The following is a 13509-nucleotide window of genomic DNA, read 5'->3' as shown; positions in this document are numbered from 1 at the left end:
TAAATGGTGCACCATGGTAGAAATTAGAGAGAAAGAGCATATTACCTGAAAGACACATTTGATTTATCTTGATATTTTTGGTCTTAGAACACTAAGATGGCTCAAGAGAAAAAAGGGAAGAGGAAGAAGCAAGGACTGGAAACAAGAGGTCTTACTCCTGGCCATTTAAGATTTGACAGTCATCAATGTGGGCATCTCTATGGCAATATGATCATAACAAAAGCCCATCCTCAAAAATCTGCAATTTCCTAGTGACAGTCTTAACAAAAATGTGGAGTAAGGAGCAAAACTCCCTCCCAACCCTCACCATTTATTCTGTGAAATCCAAAAAATAATCACTAAAATCTTTGCTTATACAAACAGAAAATTAGTATCACACCAAAGAGGTAAAAAGGAGAATAATACATAAACAACACCTGAATCTTCTACACAAAACCTGTGTGCTCTCTCAAAACTAACAGAACTGTACCACTCAGCAATTCATCCATCTATGAACAAATGCCCTCAGCCTATTCTTGAGAAAGGAAAGAATGATCAGTTATATCTGTCTTCATCTTGTCTGAAAATCTTGACATTTTTCAGCAAGTAAAGGTTCCAAATGGCAGGTGTCAGAATGCCTTAGCCTCACATGTGGTGCTGGAAGGCAGGAAAGGCAGCAGCAGCATGTGGTCATGTCAGAGCCACACAGAAGCTGCCTAGAGAGCACACTCTGAAAAGAGCAAACCTCAGACTCAGTTAAATCAATCTAGTGCCAGATGCCACTATCAGAACAAAGCTGTAGTGTCAAGGATTAGCTGCCCAGAGAAACATTCAACTCAAGGCTCTCACAAAAGGGAAAATTGCTAAGCACAACGGCACCTGTCCATATCCTGTTTGTCTGGTAACTTGGTAAAACTAGCTCCTTCTATGCAGAGAAGAAAATGGCCATAGAATTCTATGCTTAGTCTACAAGTGGGTATTATTTTTTCAAGGTCATTTTCCAACATTCTAAAGTAAATAATATGAATCTCCTGTATTTGCATAATACTTATAGCTTTCTCAAAGTGCTTTATGATCTACTAACTCAAACTAACTTCCTGTAAGGAAGTCAAAATCATAAGTACTCTCTTCATTTTACATACAGGGTTACGAGAGAACCAGAGTTAAACAAAATTAGACCAGGGCCAGCCCAGTGGCGCAGTGGTTAAGTGTGCACATTCTGCTCCGACGGCCTGGGGTTTGCCAGTTTGGATCCCGGATGTGGACATGGCATGGCTCATCAAGCCATGCTGTGGTAGGTATCCCACGGAGGATGGGCATGGATGTTAGCTCAGGGCCAGTCTTCCTCAGCAAAAAGAGGAGGATTGGCAGCAGATTTTAGCTCAGGATTAATCTTCCTCAAAAAAAAAAAAAAATTAGACCAAGATTATCTGAAACTAAGGCTTAAAAAAAAAAATTTGGTCTCCAGACTGTTAGGCCAGACTTCTTCCTACTTACATACCTACCCTCTGCCCACTCCTCTCTCCCCAATCATCTTTTCACAGGTTTTCCCAGTAATAATAAGTTTTAGAGCCTTTTGAAAGTTGTTTGTGAAGCCCAACCAATAAGCATTTTTGTTCCCAAAGCTCAACATAACTGGCAGGATGTTTCTCCTACTTTGTTTCTCCTCAGATCTGAGTCTAAGAAACAGTAATAATTCCTGAGAATCAAAGCAGGAGATGCTGGGGAAGCATAAAGATAGGTTATTTGTTTAGGCTGGAGCATTCATTATCAATCACTGGTTAGATACATCAGAAACTAAACAAACTAGGATTCACTCAGATGAGCAATACGTGGTTAATGACATATTCCATGCATGAAAAAGAAAATTCAGTGTCATTTAGGTTTTTATACTATATTGGAATATCCAAAGGGATTGCTGGGCCAAAGACTGATACTTCAAAACACCTGATTTCCTTCCATATCTCAGAAGACAAAGCCAAACAAAAGCCAGGACTTTGCTTGGATTCAAGTTAGTAATATTTAAAAATAGTGTCAATCTAAGGACCTTTGGAAGCACCTAGAACAAGCATGATCTTCTAATTCTGTCACAAAGAAATCGGTTTTTTTCTCTACAACATTTTTACTCCCTATGGCTACACCACTGAAATTGATTTATTTGTCATATAACTGTGCCTATTTTCACACTAAAACAATTCAGTGGACCCTACATTATCTCGTCTTGACTTTTAAGCAACCAGCAAATACTATTCTTCAACTCTGTGTAGTTGCTCAAGTAATTTCTCATCTTTGTATTTTCAGATCTTATTCTAAGGCTGATTAACAACATGGAAAGGATAAAAGTAAATATCAATTAACACAGACCCACACTCATATAAAGACTAAGAGTACCTTTACATATATATTCTACAGTTTGAAAATTAAATGTATTAAATACAAATAAACATAAAATGAACATAAAATTTTCTAAATTAATTTAATTTGTTTACCATTTAGCCTGTAGGTTTCCATTTCTGTAAAAAATGGATATGATTATTTTGATATAATTATTTTCCATGTCTGCTGTCTTTTTTCCTACACACTTTGCTAACTTAATTGATTCCAGACTTCCTAGCATCTCATGTTGTTCTGCTTTACCCACTGAAATAGAGGGATTTGTTTTTTCATTAACATGATAAAAACCAATTTGTGTTCACGTTTGGAGTAAAGACGAGTGTACGCAGAAACAAAGTGTGATGCTGCTGTCAAGGAATGTTTATTGCTCAAAATCATGCAAACGGTAAATAGATATACGAAATGAACAAGATTTGCACTGGAGTCGTATTGGGTACATATTTCAATTGAAGTACAAACAGAACTAAGACAAATCAGATACAGATATCTCATAATTTTCAGTGTCATAAAGGGTCGTAGTAACAGCCATCTGTTTTTTCACTCCACGGAAAAGCAAGAGTACAAACTAGGGCACTTAAGTGTTAGTTGGCTAATAACACTCACTGCAAGCTCTCTGATGAAGCCAAAGCACAAAAGACTATCCTTAATAAAATCATTGAACATTCTCTGAAACTTAAAAGTAAACCTATATTCAGTCAATTCTCCCTTCAGGTCTCCAAAATCTTCTAATATCTTTCTTGGTATCTCTGGCAATTTTAACTCTTAATTGTTGGGTCTTATTTTTGGCAAATGTATTTTATCTCAACAATTCTCAATGCTAAGATGAAATCATAAGCAGAGGAAAAAGGACCCTAAAACCAACAAATGAGTAAACATAACTCCCTGGTCTAATCTTACCTAAAAGTAATGACATCTCCTCCATCCCTTCTCAAAATTTCCTGACCCAAATTCTTAAAATCTGGCCAGTGGATATTTATATGATTTTTATAACACAATATACTAAAGAAAGTTAGAAGGGTGTTCGGATAATTAGTCACGTTGTAATTTAAAGGTATACACACTTGAAAATTAAAAATATAAAAATAACACAAATTAGAAGAAAGCAAAATCTATGTTCTTGAGATTCCCAAAGGTAAGAAAGGAAAAGAATGTTACAGCTGTCACTTAACATGTATTTAACACCATGTGTAAAGAAAATCTGCAATACAATCTGATCCTGAAGAATTTAAACTACAGACTTCCTGATTCCCCAGTGCAGGCAATCACCTCCAACAGAAACTGTGCACAATGATTGAAAGAACTTTTAAAATTATTTTGTTTCTCCTAAGTTTGTTTTAAGTATGAAGTCTCCATTCCAAAGTAAATTTTAAATGACTTGATGCTGTTCTGAAAACATATTTTATATCAAAGGGCTCCAATGAATCTTTCCTATTAATTCCAAGTTTGCTAACTTAACCTTAGGACAGTTACAATTCTAAGTAAAATTACAAACTCCAAAGTAATTACTAACGTAGCACATCACACACAGTCATATTCCAACATCATTTTCATTTGAAAGTTAAGAAAACAAAAACAAAAAGATGTTAGATTAAAAACCCAAGTTTGTGTATGTTAATGTATCTTTGGTTTTTTTATTTTTAGAGGAAAACTGAATAGTGGTGTTTCTTCTAAAAGTAAATATAAACATGATTTAAATCATGTCTTCATAAAACAAATTATTTACAGTCATAGGCATTCTTACACAATGATATGAGAGATGTTAACCTTTTCCCTATATTTAAATGGGAAGGCAAAAAAAGAAAGAAAGGACAAAGGGAAGGAAGGAGGGAGGGAAGGCAAGGGAAGCAGAGAGATATATGTTTCTGAGAGCGAGCGAGCGAGAGGGAGAGGACCCACATACATACGCATACACAACTGGCAAATCCATTAAAAAACTGTTCACTAAAATATGCAGGATACAAACAAATAATGGCCTGTAAAGAAGTAAGAGAATGTAACCATTTGACACTAAGAAGTCTACTTCTCCAAACCATCGACTCACTCTAATCTCTGGGGGATATATTAGTGTAAAACGAATGCATTTTCCTCACCTGGAATAAATCACTATCATCATGAGCAAGTTTGACCGTATCCATTTCTAACCTTATCTACTGGTTAAAAAACAAAACCTTACATATTAGAAACACACACACACAAAGAAGAAACTAAAAATCACTTTTTCCTTTTCTTTCAAACTATTTCCCAGGCTTAGAAACCAGGCTTCTGTCAGCAGGTATTTTTCAAACACCCATCTCAGTTCCAATTTGGCCCTTTAAACATTCCCCAATGTCTTTGGAGAAACGCAGACTTCTAAGATAATTTTTCAGAAATAAATTAGCATGTAAGCTTATGTGTGTGTGTGTGTATACTCTATATTTGCTTCAAGCTTTAACTTCACCATTTAAAAATGTAAATTTTCCATTATATAGAGATACAAAACAGCACAAAAAATAACCTACGTCTGAAATTAATCTATTCCATCATTTTCAAGTGCCAGGGGCAAATTTTTAAAGCAAATAATACTTGTGAGTCAGAAAGATATAGACTATAACATAATTAAGGAATAAAGAGGCATAACATTTATACACCTTATACCTAAGTTTATTGTCCTTCTGAAAGCTGTTTTTGTCACAAAGATTAGAATTTACTGCATTAGCCCTCAAATCCTAATATCTATAGAAAAAAATCTTTCAACTGTTTAAGAGTGTTTTAGGTGAAGCTCCTATGAAAACGTATGCCAAGAGGCTTGAACTATCCCTCTTAGATGGATCACAGGCTCTACAAAGTGCTGCAGACGTGCAAAGGCATTCCCTGCCCCGAGTACCACAATCACAGGAAGAGAAGGCTTCACTTCAGGCACATGTCTAGGTCACTCCCCTGAATTGTTTCTTGTCATATTAAAATGTCAAAAATTATTCTATCAAATGTTGTCCCTAAGGAATCTAGCTCAGCCCAAAGAGCAGCAACCAATTAGTAAACTTGGACCTTTCAATGGGGAAAATTTTTACTTTTCTATTGATATGTGAAATTAGCAGGATCCAAAAAGAAAAATTTCATCTCAGTAGTTAGTTTAAGTGCTACTGATAGTTATAATTTCATGCAGGCTGCAATTCCTCTTGAAAGGCTTTTCAAATGAACATATACCAAGAATAAAGAGAAACGCAAGTGTTTTCATAGTGAATGACTGCCTAGGATTTCTAGAGGTATAGAAGGCCAAGGTTAGGGACCCACATGTACATCAGTATTATGAACAAACAAACCAAAGACAGATGAAATTCTTGCTCACTCTTTTGACCAGGTCAGTACACCCATCCTTTAGCACAATAACCAAATAAACTTCAAGTTGTAGAAGGTGTTTCAGAAAATAAAATTCATCGCAAACCATTTAACGTTACTCTATTGCCTTGGATGAGCAAAGAAAATTCTTAAGAAAAACATCTCCTGCTCACTTTGTTGTTTTCCAAGAGCTGCAGATCATGCAGAAACCACCTTGCAGAGGTGTTCACACATAAGTGAAGCATAAGGCAGAGATGTAAGCAATGGTCTTTGGCAGCCAGTCACCCTATATTTTTTTCACCTGCAAGTCCGGAGCAATTTGTATAGTACAACATTTATAATTTACCCACAGAAGTGAGAGTTGTGTTCATCTCCTAGAAAGAACTATGACTGTCCATGAACTTCCCCCCAAAAGTCCTAAAACTTGACTTCAAAGGACAGAAACAAGCAACACGACAAACAAGAATAAGACTCATGCAAAATAAGATTATTGACATGAGGTATGTACTTAAGTTATGTAGGATTACAGTTTGGCAAAAATCATTATATGACCTGTAGCTACTAAAGTAATCAAAAGGTTCATTTTTAACTGTGGCAAGGGACAATGTTAAAAGCAAAAATTCAGTGGTATACATTACCACGTATATATTCCATCTGCACTTTTCAGAGAAAGCCTCTGTGATTTGAATTATCAAACACTTCCCAATGTGGCTGCTTTTTAAACCCTCCACTCCCAGATACTAAGTTTCTTGGCTCTATGGCTCAAGCGACGACAAACACATCACGTCCCGTTCACTCCACTTAGCTCATCATCAACAGGACTGCTGGAATCCAATTATGTTAAGAACTACTTTCAACATTTATAACTTTCAGTTATAAATGTCTGACATGATCACAGACTTCCAGTGCTAATCCCTTTTCAAGCTGAAATACCCACATAAGGGCCCTTTGAGACACACAGCACGGCTATTTGCTTTGCTTTGCCTTATCCTGCAAAGGGGCTGAAATATATTTGAATTCTTTCTCTCCTCCCCAATCACTACTGCCATATCCATCTCTTATGCAAAGCAGCATGCAGGCCCACATGCTTTTGTCAAGTCCTGAGTCTTGCCCAGCCAGGAACCTTAAGAGAGTCAAGGAAAAGTTTTTTCACCCCTACAAAAGCAAGAAATCAAGCTCCACCTTCAAACTCTTTCCTTCCTGGATATGCCACTATTCTGCTATATCCTTTAACCCATGGCTCCAGCAAGCTCATAGCCACAGGATAGCACTCTAGAAGTGGTGGAGAGATCTTCTCTTACTTGCTCCACAGTCTTCATCATATAAAACTGCATTAGGCCAAAGGTAATCCCTCAGTGATTACTTCCTGTCATCTGCTGAGATTTCAGACTCAAAAACAGTCTGGGTACTGATAAGAACATATAACTAGTAGGTGGCATAGCTACATAATGAGGACTAATTTACTCCTTGAAAGTTCTACTCCTCCAGAATGCTCCCTTAAAAACAACTGACCAGTGAATGAAATAATTAGTTTCAACTTAGCACTGAGACAAATTCCTGCTAAATGCTAAGACATTTAAAAGTTGAAGAAGATAGAAAATTCAGAAGAGGTGTTGCATTCAACTACCTTAAAAAAAAAAACTATTTGTAAGAGTTTTAGGGTCCACACAGAACAAAATCTGGCTGGCTTGATCACTGAACCTCAAGTCCCTTCTGGAACATAAGAAGTTGGACTAGACCTTTGATAGTATTCTGCTTCTGATACTATGTTATATATGATTTAGGGAAATTCCTTAACACTAAAAAAAGATGAAAATGGATTACTCTGAATATAAATTCAATCTTGTTCAGAAGTTTTTTGCTATTGTCTCTACCATCTCCAAATAATAATCAAAGGTAAAAGGTAAAAATAATGATGAAATCCAGCCATTTGTGACAACATGGATGGACCTTGAGGGTATTATGCTAAGCGAAATAAGTCAGAGGGGGAAAGTCAAATACAGTGTTATCTCACTCATAAGTAGAAGATACAAACGACAAACACATAGAGACAGAGATTGGATTGGGGGTTACCAGAGGGGAAGCGGGGAGGGTGAAGGACAAAAGGGGTGATTAGGCTCACGTGTGGTGATGGAGTATAATTAGTCTTCAGGTGGTGAACATGATCTAATCTACACAGAATTCAAAATATATTACAAAGTACACCTGCAAGTTATATAATATTATAATCCAATGTTACTGCAATTAAAAAAAATTAAATAAATAAATAAAAGAGTTTTAAAAATAGGTGAGTTTATTTCATCAGGTCAAACTTTCTGGAAACATCTACCATATTTAAACAATGTAGAGGTGCAAAGGCAGTAGCGTGTGCTGAAAATAGCATGTGATTTAAGATCAGATGACCTGGATTTGAGTCCTCATTCCACTAACTCTAATCCACATCAGCCTGCAGTTCAGTTTCCTCACCTGTAAAATGGTTATTATACTTACAATCAGAGGGTTACTGTAAGAAATAAATAAGAATAAGTGTAAAGGTACTTAATAAGCTGCAGTAAACTCATGGGATATTATTACAAAAAAGTCTGAAATAAGGAATTTACTAATATCTACTTTTATTCACCTCTAAGAAAGTACATTCTGATTTAAATTAGAAATACATAACACAAAGTAAAAAATACTTCCCAAGTAAAATTCCTAAAGTCAATATTTGAAGGCAAGGTTCCTGATTTTTAACTGGAGTCAACATTTTTTTAACAAGGGAACAAACTGTTTGAAATTCTTACTAATTAAGAGCATTAATTCCTATAAGTTAATTCTTCACGAATTCCCAGTTTATGAAATCACATTCTACAAATCAGTCACCTACTGACAAAGCACATAAGCAGGGACAATTTTTTGTGGTGAGGTAGCATCCTGAATAACCAGCAGCACTAAATAAAACAAATATAATTTCACAAGTAAATGGGTATGAACCTCAACAAAAAAACAAATGTGAGAAGTAAAATTTGTTAATTCACCTATGAAAGAAAAGGAGAAAAGATTACTTTGCTACCACACTTTATTTCCTAGAGTGCAAAAACACCATTTAGAAACACATCCTAAAACAGATAATTTACCTACGACTTAGTTGAGCTAACTTTCAAGCTAAAATTAGACAGAAAAATAATTTTCTTACATGCCTATGTAATCCATGACCAGAATGAAGACACACACACATGTCACACTTCTGGCCCCTTCTCAGTAAGCACAAAATGGAATGGGGGGTGTTGGAACTGTCTGAAACCTTCTGGCTCTATAATTATGGAAATCAGTGAATAGTCTCAAGTTAGACAGCTAGCAAGGCACAGAGCTGAGGTTCAAAGAGAGGGCTGTAGGACTCTGAAGTCTGTGCTCTCAGACTTAGTACTATACATACCACCTGCTAAGGAGGCAGTGACTCCATCACCACCACAATCCCTCACCAATCACTGTGACACTTATTTCTCCTCCTCTATCTCACCAATTTCTGCCATAAAGGATAGGTACGGAAATCAAAATAATTATATGAAGAAGGAAAACCAGCAGCTGAGAAAGACCTGAAACATCATTTAAGTATTTTGATATTTCTAAGTCATTTTTACATACAGAAATACCAGATTTTTTTTTTTAATCTATCATCAAGAGGCAGGCCATAAAATCACCTTTTCATAATCACTGTGCATGCTGGCTGATCTACTCCATGACAAGTCCCAGAGACACACTCTACAGGGAATCCCTGCATGTAACTTGATGTTCTTTAGCAAACTTTATCTTATCCTCTTTGTTACCTATCTTTTCCTCCTTTCAAAAAATACTCCTAGTTAGGTACTCAGCCTTGACTCTAAACAGAGGGGGAAAAAAGGGACAAGGCAAATTTGAAATTGCAAACACACTACTGTTCACATTGTCAGCCAAAGAAATGAAATACTTAGGTATAAATTTAACAAAATATGTTCAAGATCTATGTACAAGTAAGGAAACTACAAAACCTTGATGAACAGAATCAAGGAAGAACTAAATAAATGGGGAGATATTCCATGTTCATGAATAGGAAGACTCAATATTGTCAAGATGTCAATTTCCCCCAACTTGATCTACAGATTCAGTGCAATTCAAATCAAAATCTCAGCAAGTTATTTTATGCATATTAACAAACTAAATCTACAGTTTATACGGAGAGGCAAAAGACCCAGAATAGCCGACACAATATTGAAAGAAAAGAACAAAGTTAGAGGACTGACACTACTGGACTTCAAGACTTAATAAAAAGCTACAATAATCAAGATAGTGAGGTATTAGTGAAAGAACAGACAAACAGATCAGTGGAACAGAACAGAAAGCTCAGAAATAGACCCATGGAAGTATAGTCAACTGATTTTTGACAAAGGAACAAAGGCAATACAACGGAGCAAAGATAGTCTTTTAAATAAATGATGCTAGAACAACTGGACATCCACATGCAAAAAAATGAATCTAGACACAGACTTTACACCCTTCACAAAAATTAACTCAAAATGGATCACAGATCTAAATGTAAAATGTAAAACTATAAAACTCCTAGAAGATAACATAGGAGAAAACTAGATGGCCTTGGGTATGGAGATGATGTTTTAGATAGACCACCAAAGAGAAAACCCATGAAAGAAAGAATCGATAAGCTGGACTTCATTAAAATTAAAAATTTCTGCTCTGCAAAAGACAAGGTCAAGAGAATGAGAAGACAAGCTACAGACTGAAAGAAAATATTTACAAAAAATATCTAATAAAGGACTGTTATCCAAAATATGCAAAGAAGACCTAAAACTCAACAATAAGAAAACAAACAACCCAATTAAAATACGAGCCAAAGACCTTACAGACACGGGACCAAAGAAGATACACAGATGGCAAATAAGCATATGAAAAGATGATCCACATCATATGTTATCAGGGAAATGCAAATTAAAATAATGAGGGGACAGCCCGGTGGCGCAGCAGTTAAGTTCGCGCATTCGGCTTCTTGGCGGCCCGAGGTTCCCCGGTTCAGATCCCGGGTGTGGACATGGCACTGCTTGGCAAAAGCCATGCTGTGGTAGGTGTCCCACGTATAAAGTAGAGGAAGATGGGCATAGATGTTAGCTCAGGGCCAGTCTTCCTCAGCAAAAAGAGGAGGATTGGCAGTAGTTAGCTCAGGGCTAATCTTCCTCAAAAAAAATAAATAAATAAAAATAAAATAAAATAAGATAACGAGGAGATACCACTACAGAACCATTAGAATGGCCCAAATCCAAAACACTGACAACACCAAATGCTGGTGTGGATGTGGAGAAATAGGAATTCTCATTCATTGCTGGTGGAAATGCAAAAGGGTACAGCCACAATGGAAGACAGTTTGATGGTTTTTTACAAAACTAAACATATTCTTATCATAGCATCCAGCAATCATGCTCCTTGGTATTTACCCAAAGGAGCTGAAAACTTATATCCTCATAAAAACCTACACACAGATGTTTATAGGAGCTTTATTCATGATTGCCAAAACTTGGATGTCCTTCAACAGGTGAATGGATAAACTGTGGTACATCCAGACAATGGAATACTATTCAGTGCTAAAAAGAAATGAGCTATCAAGCCATGAAAAGATATGGAGGAAGTTTAAATGCATATCAGTAAGTGACAGAAGCCAATCAGAAAAGGCTACATACTGTGTGATTACAAGTAAATGACATTCTGGAAAAGGCAAAACTATGGAGACAGTAAAAAGATCAGTGGTTCCTATGGGTTGGAGGGTGGGGGGAAAAATAAATAGGCAGAGCACAGAGGATTTTTAGGGCAGTGAAACTACTCTGTATGATACCATAATGATGGATACATTTCACTATACATTTGCCCAAACCCACAGAACATACAACATCAAGAATGACTCATAATGTAAACTCCGGACTTTGGGTGATTATGATGCATTAGTGTAGATTCACCAATTCTAACAAATGTACCACTCTGGTGCAGGTGCTGATAACAGCGGAGTCTGTGCACGTGTGGGGCTAGGGAGTATATGGGACACCTCTATACCTTCCTCTCAATTTCAGTGTGATCTTAAAACTCCTCAAGAAAAATAGTCTTAATTAAAAACAAAACCCAACTAAGTACTTTCACCATATATATGTTGTAAGGAATTTTAAATACATCATGGAGGGGAAGGTATTCTGTTAATGTAAATGCAAAATAAGATATACTAGAATCCGTAAGTTCTGGTTATTCAGAATCCATTCATTTAGTCAAAAATACATGAGTCAGTACCATGTACTAGGCACAGCCCTATGACCCAGGGATATATCAGTAAGCAAACAGCCAAACTACCCCTGCACCCATGGGACTCACAAGTCAGTAAATATTTACTAACCCCTAAATTAAAAAAGCATAAAACCCAACAGCTAAAAACATATACACTGATTGAATAATGGTACACTGTAGCAAAAAAAAAAAAAAACTCCACAAAAAAATAGCTCTCAAGAAGGGTTGTACTAATTCATACATACACAGTACATGATGTATGAGGATCTCTCTCTCACTACACAATCATCAGCATTAAATATTATTTAAACTTTTAAAAACTCAATTCAAATATTATTAAACCATATATCCTTCCCATTGTTTTGCTATGCTTATTTTATCTTTTAAATAATTAGCTCTGTTTTGGCATTTTCTATTGTATGTGCTGATCGCTATTCCTATTTTTGTGAGTGTCACACTGCTTTGTAATATGTTTAATTTCAATTAGGACTTCACTTTTATATTATGAGAGTTTTCATTATAACATGCCTTGATAAGGTGCTCACTTCAGCAGTACATATACTATAAGTGGAGCCATACAGAGAAGATTAGCATGGCCTCTGTGCAAGGATGACATGCAAATTCGTGAAGCAATCCATACTTAAAAATAATAATAATAATACTGATATGCTGTAATAAATAGGTCTGAAAAAATAAATAGGTTACAGCAAGACAACTAACGCAGAAAAAACTGCTAAATCCCTCAAAATAAATGACAGCCATTTCAGAGCAATGAGGCTGGTGTGACAAGCTTTGAGCAGGTCTACAGCTAATTCATTGAACACTAATTAGTCAGAAATTTCCTGCTGACTTTACACAAAAGTTAACTCTCAATTAAATCCCTGAATATAGAGTTTCAGAAATAACTTGATCAACTTTATATTTTATTTATTTATTTTTTGGGGTGAGGAAGATTGGCTGTGAGCTAACATCCGTTGCCAATCTTCTTCTTTTTGCTTGAGGAAGAGTGGCCCTGAGCTAACATCTGTGCCCATCTTCCTCCCCCATTTTGTAAGTGGGACACTGCCACAGCATGGATTAATGAGCAGTGTGTAGGTCTGGGCCCAGGATCCTAACCTGCTAACCCTGGGCTGCTGAAGCAGAGTGTGCGAACTTAACCATTATGCCACCAGGCCAGCCCCTCAATTTTATATTTTACTTGTTATGTTCATATAAGAGTAATTTATGGTAAAAAATTTATGTTTAGGTAATTCAAGAAACTCTTTCTATGAGATGAGAAAGCATAAACTGGCAGGCTTTTTTCTTAACGGTACATAAAAGAAGGTGTGTTTTCTAATTGATAACATCTGAGAATCACTGAAATACAATAATATGTTTAGCCCCTGCAGTGACTCTATGAGTTAAGTATTACTATCATGATCATTTTTACAGGTGGGAAAACTGAAAGGTTAACTCACTCACCCAAATACATAAAACTAGTAAAATATCAAAGTTAACCTGGATCCAGAAATCTGCCTCTTCTGTGCACTA

General features: G+C 36.2%; 1 protein-coding gene and 1 non-coding gene across 2 annotated transcripts in view; one reads left to right on the top strand and one right to left on the bottom strand.

The window, feature by feature from the left end:
• Positions 1 to 13509, bottom strand: part of SRBD1 (S1 RNA binding domain 1) — a 206004-nt gene that overhangs the window by 101259 nt on the left and 91236 nt on the right. The window lies entirely within an intron of this gene.
• Positions 12517 to 12623, top strand: LOC124240512 (U6 spliceosomal RNA). The gene has a single exon (XR_006888903.1). It is a non-coding gene; the product is annotated as a U6 spliceosomal RNA (small nuclear RNA).

This window comes from Equus quagga, chromosome 5 (assembly GCF_021613505.1).
Source record: "Equus quagga isolate Etosha38 chromosome 5, UCLA_HA_Equagga_1.0, whole genome shotgun sequence".
NCBI classification, from domain to species: domain Eukaryota; kingdom Metazoa; phylum Chordata; class Mammalia; order Perissodactyla; family Equidae; genus Equus; species Equus quagga.
Note: the sequence above shows the minus strand (reverse complement) of the source record. Positions and strands in the feature narration are given on the sequence as shown.